The 24345-nt window shown below is 49.6% G+C and overlaps 1 protein-coding gene across 19 annotated transcripts in view; it reads right to left on the bottom strand.

Annotated features, from left to right (window-relative positions):
- The window catches only part of NFASC (neurofascin), a 97134-nt gene extending 81723 nt beyond the window's left edge, over window positions 1-15411 (bottom strand). For 4 of the 19 annotated variants that reach the window (XM_055819814.1, XM_055819812.1, XM_055819816.1 and 1 more), the window contains exon 1: window positions 15185-15408. The gene's annotated coding sequence lies outside the window, so the exon portion shown is untranslated. Of the gene's footprint in view, window positions 1-14561; window positions 14837-15184 lie in introns of those variants that run through there. The other 15 variants (XM_055819805.1, XM_055819809.1, XM_055819807.1 and 12 more) reach the window with 8 other exon arrangements.
- Window positions 15412-24345: the final 8934 nt, after the last annotated feature.

Genomic DNA, 24345 nt, shown 5'->3' with positions numbered 1-24345 from the left:
GGGGAAAGGAGGGGAGGGAGAGAGGAATCTTTGTTAGGTTAATTGTTTGAAGTCACTAAATGAAATATAGGTGGCCTGATTTCCCTGGAGGATCATACACAAACTTAAGGATAGACTTTTGCAGAGAATAAAAGAGGGAGTTTCCCAGTGAAGGACAGCAGAAGATTATGACTAATCAGGCAAGAACAGAAGTGATAAACCCAAGGAAAAAACAAAGCTCCCCTTTGTAGCTTCAAATGGGGAATCAACCAATCTGATCCACAACTTCATTACCATCTTATTAAAATGCTATTTCCATTTTCCTGATTAAACGGTCATGAGTAGAGAAGTCTTTGTGGCCTTGGCTGTCCGCCGGGGAGGAGGTGCTTTGGTGCCAAGAGGTCTAAGCCCTGGGGACAGTTTGGATGACACCTTTTTGAGCAAGCACTTCAGATCTCTTCCTTCCCAGGGTGCCCTCCAAGGACGCACCTTCCTCCCAGCTCAGCTATACCCAGAACCTGATATTTCAGAGCAAACACAGCAACATCTCCCTTGTTTTCTGGCTCCTGTCTCCCTAAAGTTGGGTATTAGTGCTCCCTAGGTCTGTATGCCAAGGGGTATGTTCTTATCTCCGCCAACAAGAGTGCACAACTCCCCCCCCCAGTGCTGCAAAACTTACCCTTTAGTAGCAATTACAGTTCTAATAACTTTAAGCCTCAAACAACTGATCAGAAGGTTATTTGTGACAGCTAATTTAATCACAAGCACAATGCACCTCCATCTCCATGAACCCCCCAAATCCTTTCTCCCCCACAAAAGGGCACCGTAACCACCACAAACTGATTTCAGTTCAACTCTGCTGTCTGTATTTCTCATTAACCTCGAGTAGCTGCTGAGATAATTACAGCGCCAGCCTTGCTGATCCGGATTATTGAGATTGGGCCATGCCCAACAGGCAAGCCAGCAAGCCCAAATGGATTTCAAACCACTAGAAAATTAGACTGGGGCTGGAAGGAAGAAGGGTAAAGGGTCCAGTGCAGTGGGACAACGAGAGCAGGATGGGGCCTTGGGATTTGAAACCATAAGCCACATCCCTACCAAATGATTAGTTACTTCTCTCTGCTTTCCCCTGTATTCAGGCAATGCCTTCCTGCTATCTGGTGAAATTAAAACATGATCCAGCCTCTTGAAGAATAAATGTGAAAGAGATAAGTAAGATCTGAGTTTAAAAACCGAATTAAGTTTAATCTGCCTAGCACAGGTCCTCAGCTGAACCATCACGATACCAGAGAGACTAAACATGATGCAGGACTACGCTTGATAAACGGCGACCGGAGCAGGCAGCTGTGGAAACCAGCATCGTTCCCACCACGCCGAGCAGCTGCTCGGGTGGCTCAGCCACACTCTGTCACCGCAGAGGTAGAAGAAGTGGCAGATCGGCCACGGCTGGAGGGGAGGCAACGGCAGCTGGTGCCAAAGGCTGCCCAGGACAGCATGTTCCTACTGCTGCCCACCTCAGAGCATCTACATCTCACACTGCCTTGAGGGCTTCCCAGTGCAGAAGTGGTCCTCCTGCAAGGGTGTCAGACTTCACAGCACCCAGAGCCACAAAACTTTGCCAGGTGGCCTAAATTGCTAGGTCTGGTCCTGCCACTGTGCCCAGCCTGGTTGAAGCCATAGCATCTTTATTTCCCCAGGGAAGAGGCAGAGCGGGTTTGGCTTTGCCTGCACCTCTCCCTGGGGCTGTGACTAAGGGAGGCTGCAGCATCTGTGTGGCTTGTCCTAGTGATGCCCCCAGGACATTACCCTGACCCCGGAAAGTGAGCCACCAAATATTTGCCGGTAACCCTCAACTTTTACAGCAGAGTGTTCTCCCAGGAGACAAACTGATGCGCAGCACACATTAGCACCATCATCCTCGCAGCACAAAAGCAGCCAGAGAGATCTGCTCTCCCCACGACTCCGGACAGCAGCAGGACACTGCCAGCACTGCAGTCTGAAAAATTTCCCATCATAGCGGATGCTGTCTGCTCAGTGATGGACAGCCCAGACAGCGTGTTACAGAGGTGTGGAGGAAGAGCTGCAAAGCCTGGCAGGAGGTGATGGCCTCAGTCATGCCACAAAAAGCAGTGGCAGCTGGTCAGAAGCAGGGCTGGTTGCCAGCAAATATTTATCCCTGCTTGAAGATGAATGGAGTCACTGGGGATTAACTCAGTCCAGTATCTCTATTGCTTTAAGTTGGGGACAGCACAAGCTGCAGGCCTGAGAGACAGGGAATAATGAGAATGAATAAAGGCTCCCCAGGGAAGATGAGCCATGTTCTCTTTTCGGGACCCCTGAAATCCCATTGATTGCTTGCAGGCTTTCACTGAGCAAGAAGAGTCCACTGGAGCTGGCTCTTCTTTCCCCCCAAAGAAGCCCAGAGAGGCTTTTAGAAGTGGTCAAGTTTCAGGGTTAATTAACTGCTGGGGAAGGGATGAGCTTTTTCATGGGGTGGAGGCCCACAAGTCCACAGAAGTGGCAGGGACGATCCCAGCTCCTTTTGCAGCTCAGGCTTGGCGCTTTACCAGGGACTAAACATGCCTGGGGCAGCAGCTAGGAGACAACTCTACCTTAGCATAAAACTGTTCGTTAAAGAAGATGCACTTCTTGTTCACTCTTGCCTGCTGCTGTTTCAAGGAACGTAGTGCTGCTTTCTCCCGGGTTAGCCCTGCAAACCTCCCGCAGTGTTGCGCACCACGAGTTTAGTTCTGCAAAGCTTCTGGCCAGAATAAATTAACCATATTTCTCTTCTGCCTCTGTCCTGAAGGAAACTACGGAGGAAAAACGCTTGGTTGCTTCTAGTATTTGTACTTGGTGCAGTTTCTAAGCATTGCTACCCTGCTTGCTGCCCCTCCGTATGGGGGCAGGCAGGACTTGGACAGCAGGATGCTTTGCTGTCACGCAGGGTTGCTGCCTTTCCTCTTGCCAGCTCACAGACTGTCCTAACTCAGAGCGAGAAGGAAATATGAGGGATATAAGAAATTCAGGAATTCACATCCACAGCTAAAGGCAAATCACTTCTGCCTCAGCTCCTCTCCAGGAGCAAGACGCCTTTCATCTGCCTGATTAACACTTGAGGCCATGTTCTAAAAACCAGAAGTCCCAATTAACAGTTCAATGCACTTCTAACTTGTTCTTGAAACGTTGCTGTTCTTCTACCTGGATCCCAGCTGTATTCTCATCCTAAACATCTTCACTAGCTTATAAACTCATCACAGAACCTCCGACCACATCCCGTGTACACCCCTGGCTCCCATCCAGATGTCTGGCTGCAGGGCAGGACCCTCTGGGGTCCTTTGCACCCAAAAGACACCCTAAGAAAGGTGTTTCAGCCACTGACCACAGCCCAGATGTGCACAGAGCTGCCAAGAATGTTGTCAGAGCAGCAGGATGAAGCCCATCCTGTCGTGCTAGGAGGATGCTCAGGTCCCCACTGCTCCATCCAGCAGCGGTGGTCCTTGCTGCTCCCTCCCCTCCCTCCACAGTGGCCACAACTGCCAGCATGGGGCTATAATTAGCCACAAGCACATCCTGATGGCAACCCAACTCCAAAAGCCTTTCTTTTGCCCTCTAGAGCCCAATGCTGAAGACAACTATGGATTTGTCACAGATTGTAATTCAGAAATAGAAAGGCAGTGGCCCACATCACTTCCAGCAGCACGGGGTCCCTCGGCACTGGGACAATTAGGATTTTAGTCAGGTGTCAGATTCACTTGCCAGAGACCAGGACTGTGTCATCTCCAAGGCACAGCCCCTTCGGCAGCCTCTCCCACCACAGGCTTGCAGGGAAAGGCCGGGCTGAACCCGGACCCTCGCACCAACCCCATGTGGCATCTGGCCAATGCTGCCCACCCCATCGCAGGAGGGAATTGCGCTGCGGGGCTCCATCTGCCTTCCCACGTCTCAGCATCTGTTCAGAATCAATACCAGGAGCATCGCCAGCGCAGCTCAGCAACCCCCTTTTTACCAGACAATAGGCAGCATCAGGCAGAAACTGCATTTCCATTGCAGAGAAGCATTTTTTTTGCTTTCTGGCATGTAACTTCCATGGCTGTGCACGTACCACATCCCCGCTGGTTGCCTGCACTATTTTATTTTACAAGAGCTCCTTCTGACTGAGAACCAGGATTTATGGCAAATTGATTGACATATGTTGACTTAAACCAGGCAAAGGCACTTATTTCATGCATTCAAAAGCCCACAGAAGAAATATTTAGTGCTCACCCAGGGCCTCAAGGTTTCCTAACATGAAGAGAAAACACATGCCAATCCCTGCAACATGGACAGTCCTCCTTATCTACCTACAGGGAAACTGAGGCAGGGTATCTAAATAGCTGGTTCAGGATCACAGCTTCATGGTAGCAGAACTGGAATTAGAATAAGGACTTCTGGTTTTGTCCTACAGAATATTTTCAATAACTTTTTAGCTGTGTGTTAGGGAGCAATCCTGTGATAGTAAACAAAGGATGGAACTGGGCCTTGAAATATGGAGGAAGCAGAGCAAAAGCTTTGGAAAATTCTCTTTCCAGTTGTTTTCTCTTGAAGACTGACTACAAGAAGGTTAAATCAAGCACTTGCGATCGGCTCAGCACTCTCGCCCTGCAGACAGAGCCACGAAGGCAAAATCCTCCCCTTCACCGAGCTGGAGATGATGGGTCTCATGGAGCATCACTGCCAGGGATGGTTGGGAAGCTGGGAAGGGACACAAATACCCAACAACCCTGACCTTTGTGCTCAGGACCAGCAGCTACCAGGGTTTCCAGAACACCAGAGGCCAGCTCAAGTCCCTCCTGGAGGTCTGGGCACATAGCTGGGACTTGTGCTTGATAATCACCCCTCTTTCCTCCCGTGTCGTGCTGCTCCAAGGCTGTGCCCAGAGCTGGCCACTGCAGTAACAAGGGGAGCAGTGCACAGAGGCAGGCTGTTTTCAAGGGATTAAGAGGAACTGAAAGTTTTGCTGTTCTCCTGCCAGCTGATCCACCTTGTCCCTTGGGCTCCGGACACAGCCCAGCCCTCATACACCCCCAGCCAGCTGCAGGGCAAGGAGGGCAGTGCTCCTCCCGCCAAGCCCCCCCCCCCCCCCCCCCCCCCTTGCATGACTCCACACATCAATGCAAAGCACTTTCCAGCCTCCATGCCTTAAGTAGGTAGCAATAACTCCACGGATGCTCTCTGCCACCACAGGCAGCCCAAAGCCATCCTTAAGTCATACAACCCCTGCCTAAGCATGTCAGGGATTAGACACTGAAAAGTTCATTAGTGTCATTTCCCTGCTTATCACAGACTAAGGCAGGCATGGGGAGGGGGCTGGCACTGGTGTCACCCGCCGGTCAGCTGCAAGGCCACTGCCACTGGCTGCACTGAGTAGAAGTGACACGCTGCTGCTCACTATGTGCTGCTACGCTGCATGGCTGGAGCTGACACTGTGTCTGTGCTGTCTGCTTGGAACAGGAGGGTGATGCTAATCTCTGCCCATGATACGGCCATGCTGGTCAGTGCGGGTTAAACACCCTCCCACGACAGCAACCTGTGATGCTTCCACTGATGGAGAGCAGAAACGCAGCGAAGGTGGCTCCCTGGCATGGGGAGGCTGCCGAGGGGCTGGGGAGGTGGCTCCTCACCCTGCCGGGGGGGACTGTGAAGCTGAGATGTCCCTGTGCTCCTTTCCCAACTCCTGCCTGTGGGCATACACTTCAGCCTTATCCACAGAGGCCGAGTTTTGGCTGCCAATGTACCCTCACACCTGGAATGGTATCCTGCACCCACAGACCAAAAACTTAAGGGAAACATCAGTTTCTCCTTTCCTTCTTCTCCACTCATTCTACAAGAGGAGGTTTTCTCCAAAGCATTCCTGCCTGACTGGTTCAGTCCTGGTACACATCAATGCTCAGACAAACCACCTCAAAATATCATCATTTACCTTAAAATAATGTGGTTTTAAAAGCACATGCCGTAACTCAGAGGACTAGCAGCGGAGCACAGAACTTTTCAGCCATCTATCAGCAGCAGAGTCAGCAAGTTGTAAATGTGACATGATATCAAAGATGGGAAGGAACCTCCAGTTGTCCACACATTGCCAGCTCCCACCTCGACATCAGCAAAAGGCAGCCTACATCCCAAAGCACACCTAACAGCAGTCCCCAAGGAGGTATCTCCACTGATGGCACCTAGCTCCAGCTAGCCAGCTGGGGCGTGGGGCCCCGGGGCTGCTGTACAGACATCTCACATCCTGATAATATCTTATCACTTACATCTCACATCCTGATAATATTTTGTTGCTTGCAGCAAGAGGAAAGTGCCTGCAAGGCTTTCTCAGGCAGCTGATGTACTGCAAGCCCTTGCAACCTGCAGGACAGTCTCCTACACTGGTAGTGTTATTTTTTCCACCTCCACAAAGACTTTTTTTTAATTGTTATTGTAACCAAGTGGACTAATATCACATCCTAGCAAGTGAGACCACGTCTAAGGTGAAGCAAATCAGGAGCTGGGCTAGCAGAGGTTTCTGAGGACAAGGAAGGAGAAGATCCTTCCACAGTGCCAGGAGAGGGAAATGCCATTTAAAACCAGACACTGCTCTGGCAAAGCCCAGACTGAATGAAGGCTAAGTAAGAGCCGACAAGCTGACATTTGAAAATGCAATTAGCTGCCTTGTAGAGCCACCCTGTTATCTTATTGTTAATTATACGTTTGCACAGTCTAAAAGGCAATACACTTATTTAAAACACATTCTCAGGCTCTCCTGCTTTGACTGATACCTTCAACCAAGAACTCCTGTCCTCCTCCCCCACTCCAACCCTACCTCACAGGGTTATGGTGAGCTTGATTTCCACAAAAGGACCGTGTTGTTGTGTATTATATAACTGCCATTACAAACCTGCTCTGGGGGAAGCATCTAGAGCAGCAAGTGAATTCCCAAGATAAGAGATGCTTGGGAACAACTGGATGCCAATGAGAGCACTGAGACTCGCTACATTAATTTCCCATTTATGCAGACCCAGGAAAGTGCCATCCCTTCCCAGAAGGGACAATCCCAGTCATCCCACTGAATTTAACTAACCTGTTTCTGTAGCACTTGATCCAATCTCTTTAATCAGAGATGTATTTATTCTTACACAAGCTCCTAATTCCTCTCTCAACTGTGATAAAGTTGTCTCCTAAACATATTAATGTGTGTCACAGAACAGGGCCGTTTTATGGACACAAACATAATTCACATTTGTTCATCTTGCAAGGCAAGTTAGGGGGAAGGAAGCAGCATTACAGCTGAGCAAACTCAGTGATCTCCTGGGTAAAAAGCCTGCCAGGAACATTTAGAAAGTACAGGCTCCCCAGATCACCTCCTGGCACTCATAGGAACCAGTCCCACCTCCATCTCAAACCCAAGGCTCTCTAGAAAGATGGATCTGTTTGAAGATGAAGGTTAGAGTAGCAAATCAGACAAGGAAACTGGAGTCCATGAAATACAACATTAGAGAGAAGCCTGCTATACTGGGCTCCAGCCAGATAAGCCTCACAGCTGTCACCATGGCCAGGAGAATTCAGACGAGGTCAACCAAAAATATGTAGCCGTGGACCCAGCTGCTGATATTGCTGGAAAATAAAACCCTGTGGGCCTTGGCATCTGGATACCGGAGCTGTCAATAAGAGATGTCAGGCTGTGATACAGAACATAATATTTTGAAGGACACTTCTTTGTACACATATTTCTCTTCTGATAAGTGCAGCCCATGTATTTTGCATAAACTAATACATGTTTGAATTAACCCTGACTTCAGCTTTTCTGGGCATACGGGAAGGAGCGCTTAGTCTTGATAGAAAGTTCAGTCTTAAGTCATTGTACATTACAATCCAAATTCACTAGACATAGTGAAAGAAGGAAATAGGATTATCAATTTATTAAGTAAGTTGATTTGATACGGTTTTCAAGAGGTTGTTCTCAGTGCACGCTCATATACCTAGCTTCGCTGCAGAGGGCATCAAATCCTACCCAGCTACGGTCTTTCGAGTTTACAATGGGAGAAGTAGAAATAAGCCAAGATGTAAGTCCTCAGACACGCTGCAAGACTTACAATTCAACCGCAGACAAACTGCTCAAAATGACAGTGCCAAAACATGGTCTGGGGCATGCCGGCTGTATCATGAAAGGAGGGCTGGCCTGAGAGGAGCTCCAGGGGTCCCATGCATGCTGGCACATGTGCCCGGCTACAAAGCCCCAGTTCTCTCCTTCTCCTCTCCCTCCCACTTGCCTGCACACATCTGTGAACACGTCACAGGGATTCAAACAGAAACCAATGAGCTTGCAACAAGCAGTCTTTGTTGCTGGGTCTGGTAGGAATCTGAAAGCAAGATTTCATGAATCCTGACACCATTTAAGTGACAGCAAGAAAGAGAGCTTTTTCTATGCCCTTAACTCAATAAGGGTACAGCTCAGCATACAGATGTGTCTTTATCAACTGCAGAGCCATGCTGTGCTGTTAGGCATATTAGTAACTCTCCCAGCTATCACAAACAGGGCTGTGTAATTAAACACGAGGTGGCTGGTGGTACCATACTCTACTGTGGAACTGTTAAGAGCCTGTGGAACAAGATGCAGGCTGACTCCAAGTACTAATCATCTAAATTGCTTGAGAAACAGTGACATTTACCACCACTCACACACCAGAGCACAGGCAGCCTCTCATTAACTGTATAGTAGTGTGATAGACTGTGTGTAAAGCTTCCAGGAGCAAGTCAAGAGTCAGGGCTGAGCTTCACCTTTTTGCTTTGTTGGGAGAGGAGGGAAGCGCTGTGAATTCTTTCCCTCCCTCCTTCCCCCAGGCTGCGTGAATATCCAATAAAAGCTGCCTCACAGTGATGCGAGGATGGGCAGTCAATCTTTGTACGTGAGAAACCGTTCTCGAAGTGATGCGAAGAGGGAGCAGATTGTTTTTCTTCCTGCTGGTGAAAACTCTGAAGGTAACGAGATCACAATTCCATCCGAAAGGGACCACGGCAGGTCACCTAGCCCAGCCTCCAGCAGGATCAGCTATAAGGTCAGACCAGGTCGGTCAGGGCTTTATCCAGATGGGTCTTTAAAAGACCTGTCCTCAAGGGTGGAGGATCCCTCCCAGCCTCTCTGGGTAACCTATGCTTCCCCCTCGCCATACAACCTTTTGTTTCAGCCTATGCCCGTTATCCCGCAGTCCCAAGGAGGGAAGGAGCGAGGGGGAGCTCTGCCAGGCGGGGGCTGAGTGTGCGGAGGGGCCCCCGCGGCGGCGGCGGTTCAGCACCCTGGAGAGCGGCCGGGGCGCGCCGGGGCCGGGGGCCGCCCCGCTGGGTCCCGCACCCACCCGGCCCTGACAGCTCCCTGGCCACGTTCATCCTTCCCTGCTGACTCCAAGTACATCATCCTTTAGGCATATTTCCCTGTTAAAATTTTGGGATGGGATACCCTCCTCAGGCTCGCAACATCGTTCATGGGTTTGTTTGTATAAATATACATAGAATCATCCAATGGTGTGAGTTGGAAGGGAACTTCAAGACCATCTAGTTCCAACCCCCCTGTCACGGGCAGGGACACCTGCCACCAGCCCAGGTTGCTCCAAGCCCCATCCAACCTGGCCTTGAACCCTTCTCCCATCCAACCTGGCCTTGAACCCTTCTAGGGATGGGGCACCCACAGCTTCTCCAGACAACCTGTGCCAGCACCTTGCCACCCTCACAGTAAATAATTTCTTCGTATCTAATCTAAATCTACCCTCTTTCATCTTAAAACCATCCCCCCCTTGTTCTATCACTACATGCACTTGTAAAAAGTCCCTCTCCAGCTTTCTTGTTGGCCCCTTTACATACTGGAAAGCTGGTGTAAGGTCTCCATGGAGCCTTCTCTGCTCAATGCTGAACAAACCCAACTCTTTTAAGACCTTTAGGATTATCAAGTCCAACTGTAAACCCAACACTGCCAAGTCCACCACTAAACCATGTCCCCAAGTCTTACATGGAATGAAAAAATCTTGAAAAGTGGGGAATGTACACCCTACTTGTGCAGCCAACCCATACAGCACACCAAGCAAATTAAAAAAAGCCTGAATGTGTGTTCAAGAGCACTGCTCCCTGAGTAACCTCTTGAACACAGAAGCCACTTTTCCTCCTCAAGGAGTGATTACTTTATACATACTAAAAACACAAGCAACAGGTCAGTGCCTTAGGTGGTCTTAGTTTTAGAGACACTGCATCGCCTTTTAACTTGAAGCTTCTTGAGGTTAATGGGATAATTAGGAAAAGTAAATGTTTCATAGCAGAAAGGGGATTTCACTACATTTTCTGCAGATTCAAGGAGAGTCCTATCCACCTCACAGCTCACACTGCAATTGCCAGCCCTGCCCATCTGTGCCAGGGCATGTCAGGAGGAATATAATATGCAGGCTGACAGCAAGACAGTATCATGCTTGCTGTGACTGAGAAGGTCTGTAGGAACCCATCAGTCCCCTTGCTGGAAAATAGCAAAATCTACCATCACGGTGGCATAAAGCAGTAGAAAACCTGCCAGGAATTCAAATGAACCTCCAGGTTCACGTTGCACCAAACCTCTGGGTTATGCTCCCTTTAACAAGCCATCTGTAAGGATCAATGTTTGCTTCCAAAGGTGGGAGAGCAGCAGCTAGGCCAGCCTGTGCCAGATATTCATCAGCCATACCCATGTCACGCTTTGAACATGAGATTATTTGTTACCTGTGACAAGGAACAGCAGTGCCCGTTGGAGCAGGGCATGGCAGGAGGTGGGTCCACCCCAGACTGTGCAGGCCTTCGTGCAAGGAGTTGTCGACACCTGCCCCCCCCAGCATTGCACTGGAGTCATGGGACTGGAAGGTGCTCAGCACTGTGCTAAATCAAACCTTGACTGTACCAGGCACCAGCTTTCCAGTGCCGATACTTCTCTGGCAGCCTCAGAAACCAGCAGCCCTCCGTTTAGGCTAAACTGAGTCACAGAGGCAAAGTGATGCTACCAAAGGATTTCCAGATGTTGCCTTTTAAAGGAAAGTCTCCACTCCCTGTCCCCAAGGCCTGTACCTTGTCTTTTGTCCTGCTTTGCCCGAAGTCAGGGTGCAATGCTTTGCCCTCCTGTGCCCTTGGGCTGTTCTCTCCAAGCTGCATTCCTACAGTGAGGACAATGGGACCTAGTTATCACTAGCAGCAAGGGGATGGGATGAGGTCCAAAGGACTCCAAACTGAGGAGAGGTAAAGAGGCAAGACAAAGACTTGTCCCTGCAGAGCATCCTTGGGAACTTCTACCACGTTTAACCATGCAAAACCATCTCTATTTGTTCAGTAGTTAATCCTTCTCCTCCTATCTCATTAACTAGGAATGGTGATCCCTATAAGAAGGGCTGAGGTCTAAATCCTCCTCTATTTTAATCCATAACAACACAGCATGGATTCTTTCAGATCTGGATTTAAAAAAAAAAGGGGGGGGGGGGGTGGAATTATTTAGCATAACAACAACTTCAAGCAAGTTCATTCTGAGCTGGATCTCAGAAATTACACAACTATCCTGGACAACAAAGGCAGAAGAATGAAGGTACGACCTGTTTCAGCAGGAGAAGGAGGGAGAAAAAAAAAAAAAAAAAAAAAAAAAGAGAGAGACAGAGCAGAAGTCATCCACCAACATTTAAAATAAAGAAAATTATTTTTGAAAGCAGTTACCCACAGGGCAGGGAGACAAGCTATACCTCTCTGACAGGATTTGCTAGAGCCTTTCAAAAACTGTAACTGAATACAATCCTTGGTTTGAGCTGCCTGCTCAGTTTTAAGATACAAGGGAATACTTTGGTAAGGGCAAACTAAATCCAAGGAACAATAAAGATTCAAAGGGGAAGTACTAGAGGTTTCTTTCTTAAATTTTAGAATTCTCCTCCCAGGTTTTGCTTTTATTCAAATTCAGGTAAAACCTGATCTTCTATATGTGACTGAGAAATTCAATGTAAATAACTAATAGATTTAAAGCCTCATAATTCAGCTGTGTTCTTATTTCACCTAAGGAAGCAGAGCTTTGCAACTATGCAGAAACCAGGGGATTTCACATCTCCCTGAGGTCCTGTAACACACAGATGAAGGAGATCTACCTTACTGTTCAGGTTTCTCTATAAATAAGGTTAAGTGCTGAAGAGATTTGAGAGCCTGATGCTGCACAGGCAACTAAATTAAAACCCCAGTAAAAGTCAACACACACTAGTTCTGTAAGAAGGTAGAAATTCAGCAACTCCTGCTGAAGGCTCACAGCGAACACGGGAACCACAGAAATGTCCCAGGAATTTGGCTGTTTAACTTCCTCAGATTTCTTATTCTCAAGTGTAAACCTTTTACCTGTGGGCTCCTTACCAGAGCACACCAAGAGCAAGACGGAGCCAACACACCCCAAAGCTCTGAGTAAGCTCTGCAAGCCTTCACTCTGCCCAGGTAGGCTCCATTTCTAGAAACACTGAGGCTTATCCAGGCAGTGTTTTGTTAGAGACACCCCGTAACTACCACATTTCTGCTAAGCGGGGTTAAACAGATGACAGGAATGGACAGAGGATTCAAGTCTGGCAAGGTACGTGGCACCTATGAATAATTCACCCAGTGAGCTTCCTCCCAAGGACACTAGGTCACCTGGCCTGAAACAGAGCATCGGAAGTAAAAATCATTTCACTGCAAAGTTAAACTACTTTAAGCCACCTATTTACCATTTCCCATCAACCAGAACCCAGCACTAACAAAGGTCCCTTTGCCTCCTGTCCGTGTCCGTTCTCCCCTTCCTCCCGATCGCAGCCAACGCCAACAGCAGCCTGGCTCTGCACCTACAGCCTTTAATTTCTGTTCCCACCCCATCCCCGACACACAGTATTGACACGCCGCCCTTCACACCTGAGCTCAGCACCTTCCCCACACCTAGCAGTTCTCAGTACCCTCCTCCACAGGACGGACACAACCACGTAGAGGCCCCACACAGGGGTCTCATGTGAGTAGTCCCCTTGCAGGGTCTCGGGCTGCTGGCAGGAACACAGATACGAAGGAGGCGACCTCATTTCTTGCCCTTGTTATTAAAGGTATTTGATCATCTTTGATGCTTGGGCACTGCAGAAAGCCTTTGAGGTGGCACTTTGCCAGCAGCAGCATTGATTTTATACCCAAGACCCATGAAGACGAAGACAATTAGATCACTGCTAGGCAAATAATTCATTATGAATTAATACCATTTGAGAGCTTGGGATATTTTCCATTTAATCATTAGCTGGGAGAAGAGATGATTGGATTGACTGACTTAGTTTAAATCAGATCCCTAGCCAAGCCAAGGCAACAGAACCCAGGCAGCACAGCGGCCCGCAGTAACCCCCAGCGAGACACCAAAGACGGTGTTGGAGCTTTGTTATTCTGACAGCCAGCACTATCCTCCAGCTCTAGCTCAGGCAAGACAAAGCCAATCCCCAGGTCCCAACCCCTGTAAGCAAAGTCCATTTTCAAATTTAACAACTTGAGCCCATCCTCCGTCAGCTGAGAAGCCCTCCATGCATTATTTATGTCGTCCTCACATTACAGCTACACAAAAAAGGAAAGTCAGCAAGGGCCCAGCCTGAAGCACTAAATAGAAAGAATGTGATGCTGAATTTGAGCAGTTATCTTTCAAGGTAGGCCATGCAAAGAAGTTTTCTGGAAACAAAGCAGTCACGCTGACCATCAGTTTAGCTGTCTGCCAAAGGGTAGATATTTTATAGAAACACAGTCAACAATAAAGGAGTCTCCAAAAAAAGTCACTGGATTCTTGCTTTTGTCCTCAGCATCTAATGAGAGCACCCTGGAAATACTGACAGTGCCACAGTATCCATCTTAAAAGAGTCAGGCATCTGGGCTGCATTTCAGTATTCCTGTTTTTCTGCAATATGCGTGTCCCCCTGTCCTTTTACACTGCCACCCTCTCAAAAAGCAGATGGAAACATCCCCATCTGACTTTGACAAGCACTCTGTAGCCCACATGCTAGTCCAAGGACCTGACCTTGAAAAAGAATCTCAAAGACAGGATTCAAAAGGGAAAAGAAAAACCTACCCAAGCAGCAAGCCCCACAAGTCTCTCCTAGTTTTAGGTGGGAGAGGGTTTTCTAGGGAAAACCTCCCTCGGCTCCCCCGCAGCCCCCCCTGCATCCCCACAGCACCCTGCCAGAGGCCTCACCAAGATGCAAGCATGCATCTTCCCCCTGCCATGTCCTCCAAGGAGCAGCTAAGATACTGCTTAGTATCTTAGTATCAAGTAGGAAGATACTACTCTGTGCTCAGGCCAAACAGTACCTCTTCCAGGCTCACAGGGCTCCCACCTCAGCCACCGCCACACACACGTAGTGGAGTTTCCTTCAGTCTCCGCAGCCCATTTCTAAGCATTTGCTGGAGATGGAGAACAGCTGAACCACCCGTACAGCCGGGAGTACAAATGATTCAGCACTTTCTCCACCTCCAGAAGGTTGATCAATAGCAGTGAGCTGCTCTGCAGGCACAGCCAGAGCACGCAGATTAAAAATACAGCAATCACTAACCGCTGCTCTCCGGCGAGGCCCGGCTCCATCGAACGCAGCATCGCAACCCAGGGGATTTCGGAGGGGCCGCGCTGAGGAGGCCGGTGGATGGATTTTGCCAGCCCAGGATGTTTCAGAGGGAGAAGACGAATCCACCCCCAAACACGCGAGGGAAGAAGCAGGGTGCAGCCTCCCCGCAGAGCAAACCTTCCTCCCCAGCACCTTTTGGGGACCAAAACGTGCCCGGTCGCACAAAGGTCTCTATCGGGTCTGCATTTCCTTTCCTGCACCCCGTGTCCCCCCAGACTGACACATCAGGATTTTATCGCACGCATAGACATGATGTCATGACGTAAGAGCAAAAATCCCGTCACATGCCCGAGCCCGGTACCCAGCTCCCCCCAGCACGGGGCTCCGGCCCAGGGAGGGCAAAACGGGGGGCTGGGGGGGGGGGGGGGGGGGAAAGGGGGACGGACGGGACACACCCCGCAGGCAGTGGGGTCCTAAAGTCGCAATAGGGGTGCACGGCCAATCCCACCCCCCAGCCCCAGCCATGCCCCGGGGCTGCCGCGGCCAGACCGAGCCGGGCATCCCCCCGGGAGCCGCCCGCAGCCCGGTGCCCCCCCAGCCCCCGCCCCGCTTACCTGATGCGGGAGCGCCGGGCTCGCCGCAGCCGGGGCTCGGTGCGCCGCACTGCGCGCTCCCGGGCGCGGCCGCGCCGCACTGCGCGCTCCCGGGCAGGCGGACGAGCGCGCCCCGGGAGGAGGCAGGGAGGAAGGCAGGGGCTGGCGGGGAAGAAGGCAGGGGGAGGGATTCATTAGCGGGGCTGTTAATTAGCAGCTGCAGCCCCTTAGGGCCGGCACCGGTTCTGCCCTCCCGAAAGTTCCCGCAGGCGCTAAAAGCACAAACCGGGGTCACCAACCGCGCCAGGCTGGAGCCCAGCTCAAGATTTTTCTGCAGGAAAGAAGTGTTTTGTGAGTGCTGGGAGTCACCCCGATGAAGGCGGGGGGGGGGGGGGGATGTACAGCCCGCTGTGCTGCCCCGAGCAGCGGGATCCCCCTGGGGGGGGGGGGGGGGTCTTTGCTGCATACGGTGCTGAAGGGTTGCAAAACCACGGAATCACAGGATGGTTTGGCTTGGAAAGGACATTAAACATCATCCAGTGCCACCCCCTGCCACGGGCAGGGACACCTGCCACCAGCCCAGGTTGCTCCAAGCCCCGTCCAACCTGGGCTTGAACCCTGCCAGGGATGGGGCACCCACAGCTGCTTTAGACAACCTGTGCCAGCCCCTCGCCACCCCCCAGTAAAGAATTTCTTCCTAATATCTAATCTGTCCCAGCTTGGCTCTGGGTAAGATGTCAGCTGGTGGCTATCTGCAATCAGGCGCTCTCCCCCGCCGAGTGACCCAGCAGAGGCTTCCGTTAACATCGCAGCCCAGACATCTCTTCAGCGACTTGCTTATCAGAAATGTCAGTTTAATTAAAGCCTCCCCCATCTAGGAAACACTCACAGCAAGATTTGCCGCTTCCCTTGCCGTATATTTTATTACATTCTAAATAGTCTATTGAGGTTGTGGAACTTAAACTAATATAGACACTTGTTCTAGAAGCGGCACACTGATCCTTATTGATTTAGCATATCTTCCAGACAGCATATATTGAATGTGCTGATATACACTATATATTCAAGCCCTTTACAGGTTTATCACAAGAAAGTATCGAGGTCTCTGGCTTAGCCCATTTGCATTTACATGTCTCGCCAGCTCAAGAAAGCAAGTGAAGAATTCACATGTCAGGAGTCCAATGTGCGTCCTGCGTGGCGTACTGGACCACCAGAGAAAAGACCCTTCCTTAGGAGATGTGGAAGAGAAGCTGTAGCCTGCAATTTTACCATCGAGTAGTACATGCGGTAACAAAATCAGATTCAGAAAGCAGATACTGCAGGACAGCAATGGCCCAGCTGCTATAAATGAAGATAAATCAATTAAGAGCAGCTGAGAGTGCAGAGCCCAGTCCAGAGCTCCGGCCACCCGTCCCCAGCTGCCAGGGTGCGAATGAAAACAGGGGCAAAAACCAAACCATACACAGGAGCAAAGACAGTTCTGTAAGAAAGCGCAAGAAAACCACGTGTCTAAAGGTGGGGGCTTTTTTTCTACTCATGTCACTGAGGTACAGGCTCACCTCCCTAACCCCGGAGCTGCTCAGCACCTTTGGAAACATCAGGCTTCATCAGGTTTTGCCATTTTTGCAGGGATCCTGTCGTGCAGCTACATTTAGGGCAGGAGTATGTAAAGTCACTCAGGAGCTCCCCCTTAAACAGTGTTGAGTGCTCCTCCAGGATGCTGATTATTAACTCCAGAGGGATCCCTGGCATGCTGTACTTCATGAGCTGCTCAGTGCCTTGCAAAATTCACTTCTCCTTGTTCCTGCAGGTGCCTATCCCTTCTCCCCTGTTAGTGGTGTTGGCTGCAAAACAGCCTGCTGGGAAGGAACAGAAATATCCCTTCTCGCTTTTAGAAGTCTCTTTGCAGAGAACCCCATCTGGAGGAGGTCACTGCCCACCCGCATCACACTAATACTGATTTGCACCATACAGCATTGATCTGTTTGTGCTATGAACAAAATTTTGCTTACTCTCCTTTGTAGCTATCTCTGTGAGATGCCCTGGAAGAAATGGGGAGCAGAGCTCTGATGAGAAGTTCAGAGATTGTTCAAGCATTTGTACACGAGGGAAATGAAACCAAGACGTGTCTCCTAGTGTGCAGCTCTGTGTAGGGATAACCAAATCTGGTGCCGCAAGGATCAAAATGTTCAAGAGAAATAGCTGGCTGCAAACCAGTGGCAACCTGAGACAGTACAGAACTGCAACAGGAATTGCACCCTGTAGTTGCAAGATACATTCATGACAGTTAACCGTTAAAATTAGCAATTGAGCTAGGCCCAGGTGCTTGGTGTTTCCCAACAGGCATGCAGTTGGACTAGGAGGACAATCCCATACCAACAGAGAGAGACATATGTGCCTTGGTTATTGAGCCAGACCTTCGCGGGTGGCAGAGGCCAGCCATGGGAGGAGAGGGGCTGGCTCCTGACACAGCAGTGGTGTGCTCCCTCCTTGGCTCCAATTCCTTCCTAGATCCACTCTGGATATTTGTCCTCACCCAAGAGCTCATAGAGGGTCCCTTCCTTTGCTTTCTCCCTAGAGACCCACAGCAATCAAATTAACATGGTTAACCAGGGAATGGGCAATGAGGAGAAATTAGATGAGTTCTTCTCCTCCAACAAATCTCTTTGAAAAAAGTATTGATTAACATTAAAGCATTCGCACTTGGAAAGATGGATTCACGGGCACCCTGCTATGACATTTGAGCCTTTCAGGAAAACCTAGTGATGGATGTGCATCCCAGGCACTTTGTTTTAATGGAACTGCCCCCTCAGACATAAATCATTGTGCTGTTGCAGCCAGTCTGTGCCTTCCAACACGAACCATTCTATGATTCCCTAGCTGAGAGCCCAGGTCATGAGGCTTTTCCCATCTGTAGCTACAGGAACACTGGCAAAGGTGTCTCACCTCATTAATGCACCTGTAGTTCTATTCAGTGTTGGTGCAGAGGGTTTACAACCTGCACTGGCATTTAAATACACTCATCTTGTGTTAGCTAAGCCACCGCATGCAACCCAGCGCAGGCCTCCATCCCTTTGGAGCTAACAACTTAGAAGGGGAAGGCATCCTTCAGTTCATCAGCATCCAGCTCCAGAAGCCTCGGATCTCATTTGCTACCAGCACCAGACCTCTGCAACTGCAGAAGGATGCCAAAACCCCACCTTCCACCACCAAACCACCCCTGAGGCTGCGGTTGGTGGTGGGTGCCCAGGACTAACCAGCACACGCCATTCGTTATCCGGTGCTGCCATCTGCTGCTACAGCAAACCAGTGGTTTCCTGCGAAGAGCCGTTATTTTTAGGGTTGCACAAAACGCAACCCACAAAACGCACGGTTGTAGTACAGCTATTGTAAATCTCGCCCAGTCTTGGCTAGCAAACCAGGAGAGCAAGCCGTCTCTGCGTGCATATTACAGGCGCAGAAGCAAAGGAAAATAATTGTAGAAGGGTAAGTTCAACAGATCCAGGTAAAGGAGAGAAAACCAGCAGACCTGAGCTAGATTTGTGGATTAAAGGATCTGCACTGAATTAAGAACCCTCAGCCGTGGCTGTACATCTGCGCAGTCCTCCAGACCTCTGTTCTTACTACGATCCCGTGGAACATTTCAGTCAATCACCCTCCTTGGAGCAGTGCAGGGATGGGCTGGATTTATTTTTTGTGATGTTCCAGGGGCTCTTTGGGAGCGATGTGTCTCTGGGCAGGCTCCAGGAACAGATCTTTGCTGGCACCCATCTCCAGCACCTCATGCACTAAGTGTGAGACTTATTTCTCTAGTCAATCTTTATTTGCCTCCTGTAGTGCTTCTAATACCCAACCCGATAGCCAAGAGCACAGCTGCCTGTTTGGAAGGATGGTTTTACTTCCCAAGAACTGCCTGTTTTCCTTCCCCAGGGCTATTAACGTGGCTTTTGGAGGGACTGCCTTAGCCAAGTGCCAGCGAGTTGAGCGCTCTGCACCCCATGGAGAGATTTACTCAGTGTCTGCACCACATGGAGAGATTTACTCAGTGTCAGCCAGGCACACTCCAGCCTTCACTCCACGAAAGGTTTCCTTCAATTTTTAGATCTAGAAAAAAGACCTTTATTTGCCTCCTTGTGACAATCAAGACTGATCCCACCCCAACACAGAGGTGGGTGAAATCCTGAGATGGGTCATCAAGTAGGTCCACAACAAAATACTGACGTTTCTGTTCCCAACCCAGCAGGGACACCAACTGAACTTGCTCCAAGTAGTTTTTACAAAACATAATCCCAAAGCAGTTGTTTCCCTAAAATTTGCCTCTAATAGCCCCCTTTCTGCCTGGTCAAATTCCTCTGCACAGGTTGCAGCCCCAGGCTCAGGGCTCTGGGCTGAGTCCAGGGAGCCACCCACCCAGGCCATTGAAACCTCTCTGTTGCACAGCTCCAGGCATTCCCAGAGTCTCCTATGTCTAACACCATCTTACCATGAAATATTAAGCAGCTCAATGTGAACAAAGCTTTGTTCTGATGCTGCTCTTACCAGACAGATTTCATGATTGCAGATATAAGAGTCCAGACAGCTTTGCCCAGCCTTTTCCCCTCCCTTTCCCCTGGGAACATTACCCTTTGGGGCCAGGCAGGTTTGCATTGCACGCCTGCGCTCACCAGCACTTGCCCTCTCAAGCCTCCTGTTTTGCATGAGGGGATGGGAAGAAGATGAGAACAAAGATCTTTTCAAGGGAAAGCTGATTTATGTCAGACAATCCCAGACTGGTCGCAGTTGGAAGGGACCTCTGGAGATCATCTAGTCCAACCCTCTGCTAAAGCAGGTCCTCCTAGAGCAGGTTACACAGTCACATCCAGGTGGGTTTGAATGTCTTCAGAGAAGGAGGCTGCAGAGCCTCTCTGGGCACAGGCTCTGCCACCCTCAAAGTAAAGAAGTTTTTCCTCTTGTTGATGTGGAACTTCTTGCATGCAGTTTGTGCCCATTGCCCCTTGTCCTGTTGCTGGGCACCACTGAAAAGAGCCTGGCCCCATCCTCTTGACACTTGCCCTCAAGATATTTCTATATATTGATAAGGTCCCCTTCTCAGTCTTCTCTTTTCCAGGCTAAACAGGCCCAGATATCTCAGCCTTTCCTCATAAGGGAGATGCTCTCATCCCCTCATCATCTTCACAGCCTCTGCTGGACCCTCTCCAGTAGGTCCCTGTCTCCTGACCTGGGAGCCCAGAACTGGACATGGTAGACACATGGCATTCCCTTTTAGCTCCTCAGGGTCACAAGGAATGGTTGAGAGGAAGGGGAGGGGGAAAAGAAAGAAAAAGAGAGAGAGAGAGAGAGAGAGAAAACTTCACCTTTCCCCCACACATCTCCATCTCTCATCACACCCTGCAAGCACTTCTACTGACCTGAGGGGCACTGAGTGCCTCCATTTACTTATTTACTGCCAGAGGATTAGAAGCTTGCTCAGTTGGAAAAGACTAATACGAGCCTGCTGTTCTTTATACAAGAAGTCAGTAACATTGCCCCATCGTAAAACCTAAAGGTTTCCAGCACTCTCCAGATGACAAATTTAAAAGGTCATACTTCCTGAAACACCTTTGTGCATCATGTATCTCGTGCAGTATCCATCTTCTCTATTGCTTAACACAATAACATCCTTCATTTGATGAAGGAATTGTTAGTACAGAGCGCATACACACAAGCATCTCTTCGCTCCTGCAGAAGTCAGGTTCTGCCCGTCAGAGCCTGGGAAAACCTGCTTGAGAGCCTGCCTTCGGCCTGAAGGAATGCCACGAACCTGTTCCATGAGCTACACCACTAGATTGCAGCAAAACACCAGTTTCTGCTGCCAGCACACTTGCTAGACAGGAGCAAGGAGCAAACGGAATGGTGTGCAGCACTGGAACATCTTCCAACCACTGGAGCAAAAAAACCTAGGTGAGAAATCCTGGAGTCAGTGAGCTGCAGCAAAGAAAACCGCTGCCTTGAGGATGGACGCAACCCACAAGGACACCTTGCCCACTCAGCTGGGTTTAAAGTGTGTCCCACAGGTGCAGCAGGCAGCACCGTGCTGCCTCCCAGCCAGTTTGCCAAGGCTTTGCATCGCCTCGGAGGTAGACGTCACATGGAGGTGGATGTCTCACCAAGGTGGATGTCACATGGAGGTGGATGTCACACAGAAGTAGATGTCACATGGAGGTAGATGTCACACAGAGGTAGATGTTACAAGCCAGTCCCAGTGAAACTGGACCATTGTTTTCTACTGACTTTGCACCAACATTTGGCAAACTTGAAACTTGGCTGTGAATCCTAGAAGGAAAAGGTGACCTGGACAAAACCAATGAGGTGACAAAGACAACGTATTCCTAGAGCTGCAACTTCCTGACAAGCAGCAGTGACTGTCACCAAACCACTCCTCTGTCGTTCTCTTTTAGAGCAAAGTCAAGAGGACTGTTACATGCTGAGCACTCTTGAACTTCAACCCAGAGTCCTTGAGCTGGGATTAATGCTTTAAAGCTGAATTTTAGGTTCTTAACTTGGACACGTTGTTTTCAAACTCCAAAGGTTCAGCTCTCGCCACTGTTGCAACGTGCCTTGGACCCCCCACCACTCTGTGCAGGAGGGGATGTCACCAGGGGTGACACAGGCAGCCTCCTACAGACAGCAGGAACAAAACAGGCTTCCTGTAATTGCTCAAGCAGGCAGATGTAACCGAGCACAACCAAAGAGCAAACCCATCAGCCACCAAAGGCACCCTCCCTGGTGACAAGCTCAGCCATATATTAGCCAAGATCTGCTGCATTGCCACCAGAGCCCCAGAAGGACCTAGGATGTCACCGCTATCACCTACCTAGCAGATTTCTCACAATTATAGCAAATTATTTTACAGGGTTGTCTGCAAGGAAGACATTTAGATGTGCAAAGCATTCATTAATCATGAATAATTAATAATTAACAATTATTATTTAAAATACCAGGGCAGAAAAAAATCCCGGTGTGGATATTTTTGATTTGTAAATGACAGGCTTTTAATTAAAAGAGAGGGAATATAATCATCAGTCAACTGTTTTGAACAACTAGCGTTCTGGGTTTTGGCTGCTGGGTGCCCTAGATAGAAAAGGGCAGTGGCTTCGCTGGAGCAGCGAGATGTTTCAGGTCTGAAGGATGTGCCCTGAAGGAAACATCCAGTCCTGGGGCTGGGAGCTGGGAAGGATGTCTCAGCATTCCGATCATCCCTCCGGTAACTGCTGCCTGGTCCCTGATGCCTTTCAGGGGGCTTTAGGGCCAAGGGAGGAAACGTCCGCCTGGTCACACTGTGTCTGGCACAGTCACTTTCCTGGAGACTGGTGGGAAGCTGAGATTGTGCAAAGCACACATGAATTAAGGAGAATACAGCAGAAATAAGGGACAAAGGGAAAGCCCAGGTTACAGTTGCACAACCAGGTAATTCCAGGAAAAGCAAGGCAGAAGGGAGGGAGGCACGGTAAATACATTGGGTCATACAAAGTACTTGGCTTCCTTCTTTAACTGGTTGTGTCTGAATGAAAATAAAGCGCATGGGACTTGATCAGCACTCGGCAATGTTTGTGTTTGACTTGAAAACACTGCTCCTGCCGAACATTCTGTTTGTATGAAGAAGAAAAAAAAAGCAGCCAAACTTGTCCCAGCCCTCCTCAGCCAACAGCTAGCCCAAAGAGGTCCCCTTGCAGAAAGCATTTGCTGCCAGGGAGGATGAACGCCTTTTCAGAGTCACTGCCTTTAAAAATGGAAGTCCTTGCTGAAAAAGAGCAGGACACGTGGAACTGCAGCAGCACAGGGCTGCCATGTCCCAGCGACAGCCTGCGGGCTGGGGAGAAGAGCTCACGGTGAGTCTTTGCACATAGTTGCCCCCTCAGGAGCTGGTGCAGCCCATCCATGACACGGGGATTCCTGCACCCTGCCCTTGAGAGCTGCCTTACAGGCAGCACTCTCCTCCTAGGTGCTTCCTGGGCTGCTCACCAGGTTTCAAACCCTGATGAATTGGTTAACACCCATCATTCATCAGCCCTGTTCAATAGTCAAAGACCAACTTTTTATCCGCAAAGTCAGTCTCCCTCCATCACCACAGATCTACCTCCAGGCTCTTTGTTACCCCTGGTACAGGCATGTCAGTCTTTCAGGTGGCCTCTTCAGGCAAGAGGCTAATAAAGCCAGCCCTGAGGGTGCTCGACTTGCTCACCATTCTGTGTGACTGAAGGCAGCAGAGTGACATAAGCACACAGCTGCAGAATTTGCACCAAAGCCTGTATATAGGTTATTGGTTAATTAATCAATAGGCTTGATCCTTTTCAGACACCCACAGAAACCTGCCTAAGCAGGGCAATTAGTATTAGGTGCGTTTCTGGTACCTTTATTCCCACTTAAATTGTCTGTGATCGAGAAGCAGCTGCAGGCTGACTCTCTTCAGCAGGGAATGGCTTGTAAAAGAAAGGTCGCAGATCCATAATACTTGTTTTGCAGGTGAACAGCAGCATCCTATACTGAAAGGTAATAGAGGTCTTTTGTACAAAGAATTCCCACCTGAAATCCTAGAAATCATATAAGTAGACTGCATTAGCTACACATCATAAATATTGATGCTGTTGCTAAGGGGAAGGAGGGCTGGGTTCAATGTTAATGGACTGATGCTGGTACGCTGAAAACACTCCAGGGAGCAAAAGGGACAAAATACTACTGTCAGAGAGCGAGCTGAGTGTGTCCCCTGTGGCTTTGGGGCAGGGCTCATACAGCTGGCCCCAGCACCGTGCATATTTGATACGTGCATGGGTCCCTCCTCATACTCCTCTGAGTTTTGGTTTAATCAGGTGACCTTGTGGAAAACAGCAGCTGGTTTTGCATCTGCTCTTAGGTAGACCGTGCACCATAGGCATGGGCCATGTGTCTTCATGCCTGGACCTTGTCTGTGCAGCAGTGGTATCTGGCTTTGGATGTATCCCTTGGGCAGGGGGGATCTGCCAGGCTTTGGGTGCACCAGGCAAAAGCTGCCTTCTCCGTGGGTTGTTGCTGAAGGTTCTGGATGAGCTCGTACAGTTGCTGGAGGAGGATGTGGCTCTTGCATTTTCATCACTGGGCTCACTAGCACAAGCAGGGCTAGAGGGTCTAGCAGGGTGATGGTGGGTTAAGCGGGGAATAGCACACTT

The sequence above is a fragment of the Falco peregrinus genome, chromosome 16 (assembly GCF_023634155.1).
Source record: "Falco peregrinus isolate bFalPer1 chromosome 16, bFalPer1.pri, whole genome shotgun sequence".
NCBI classification, from domain to species: domain Eukaryota; kingdom Metazoa; phylum Chordata; class Aves; order Falconiformes; family Falconidae; genus Falco; species Falco peregrinus.
Note: the sequence above shows the minus strand (reverse complement) of the source record. Positions and strands in the feature narration are given on the sequence as shown.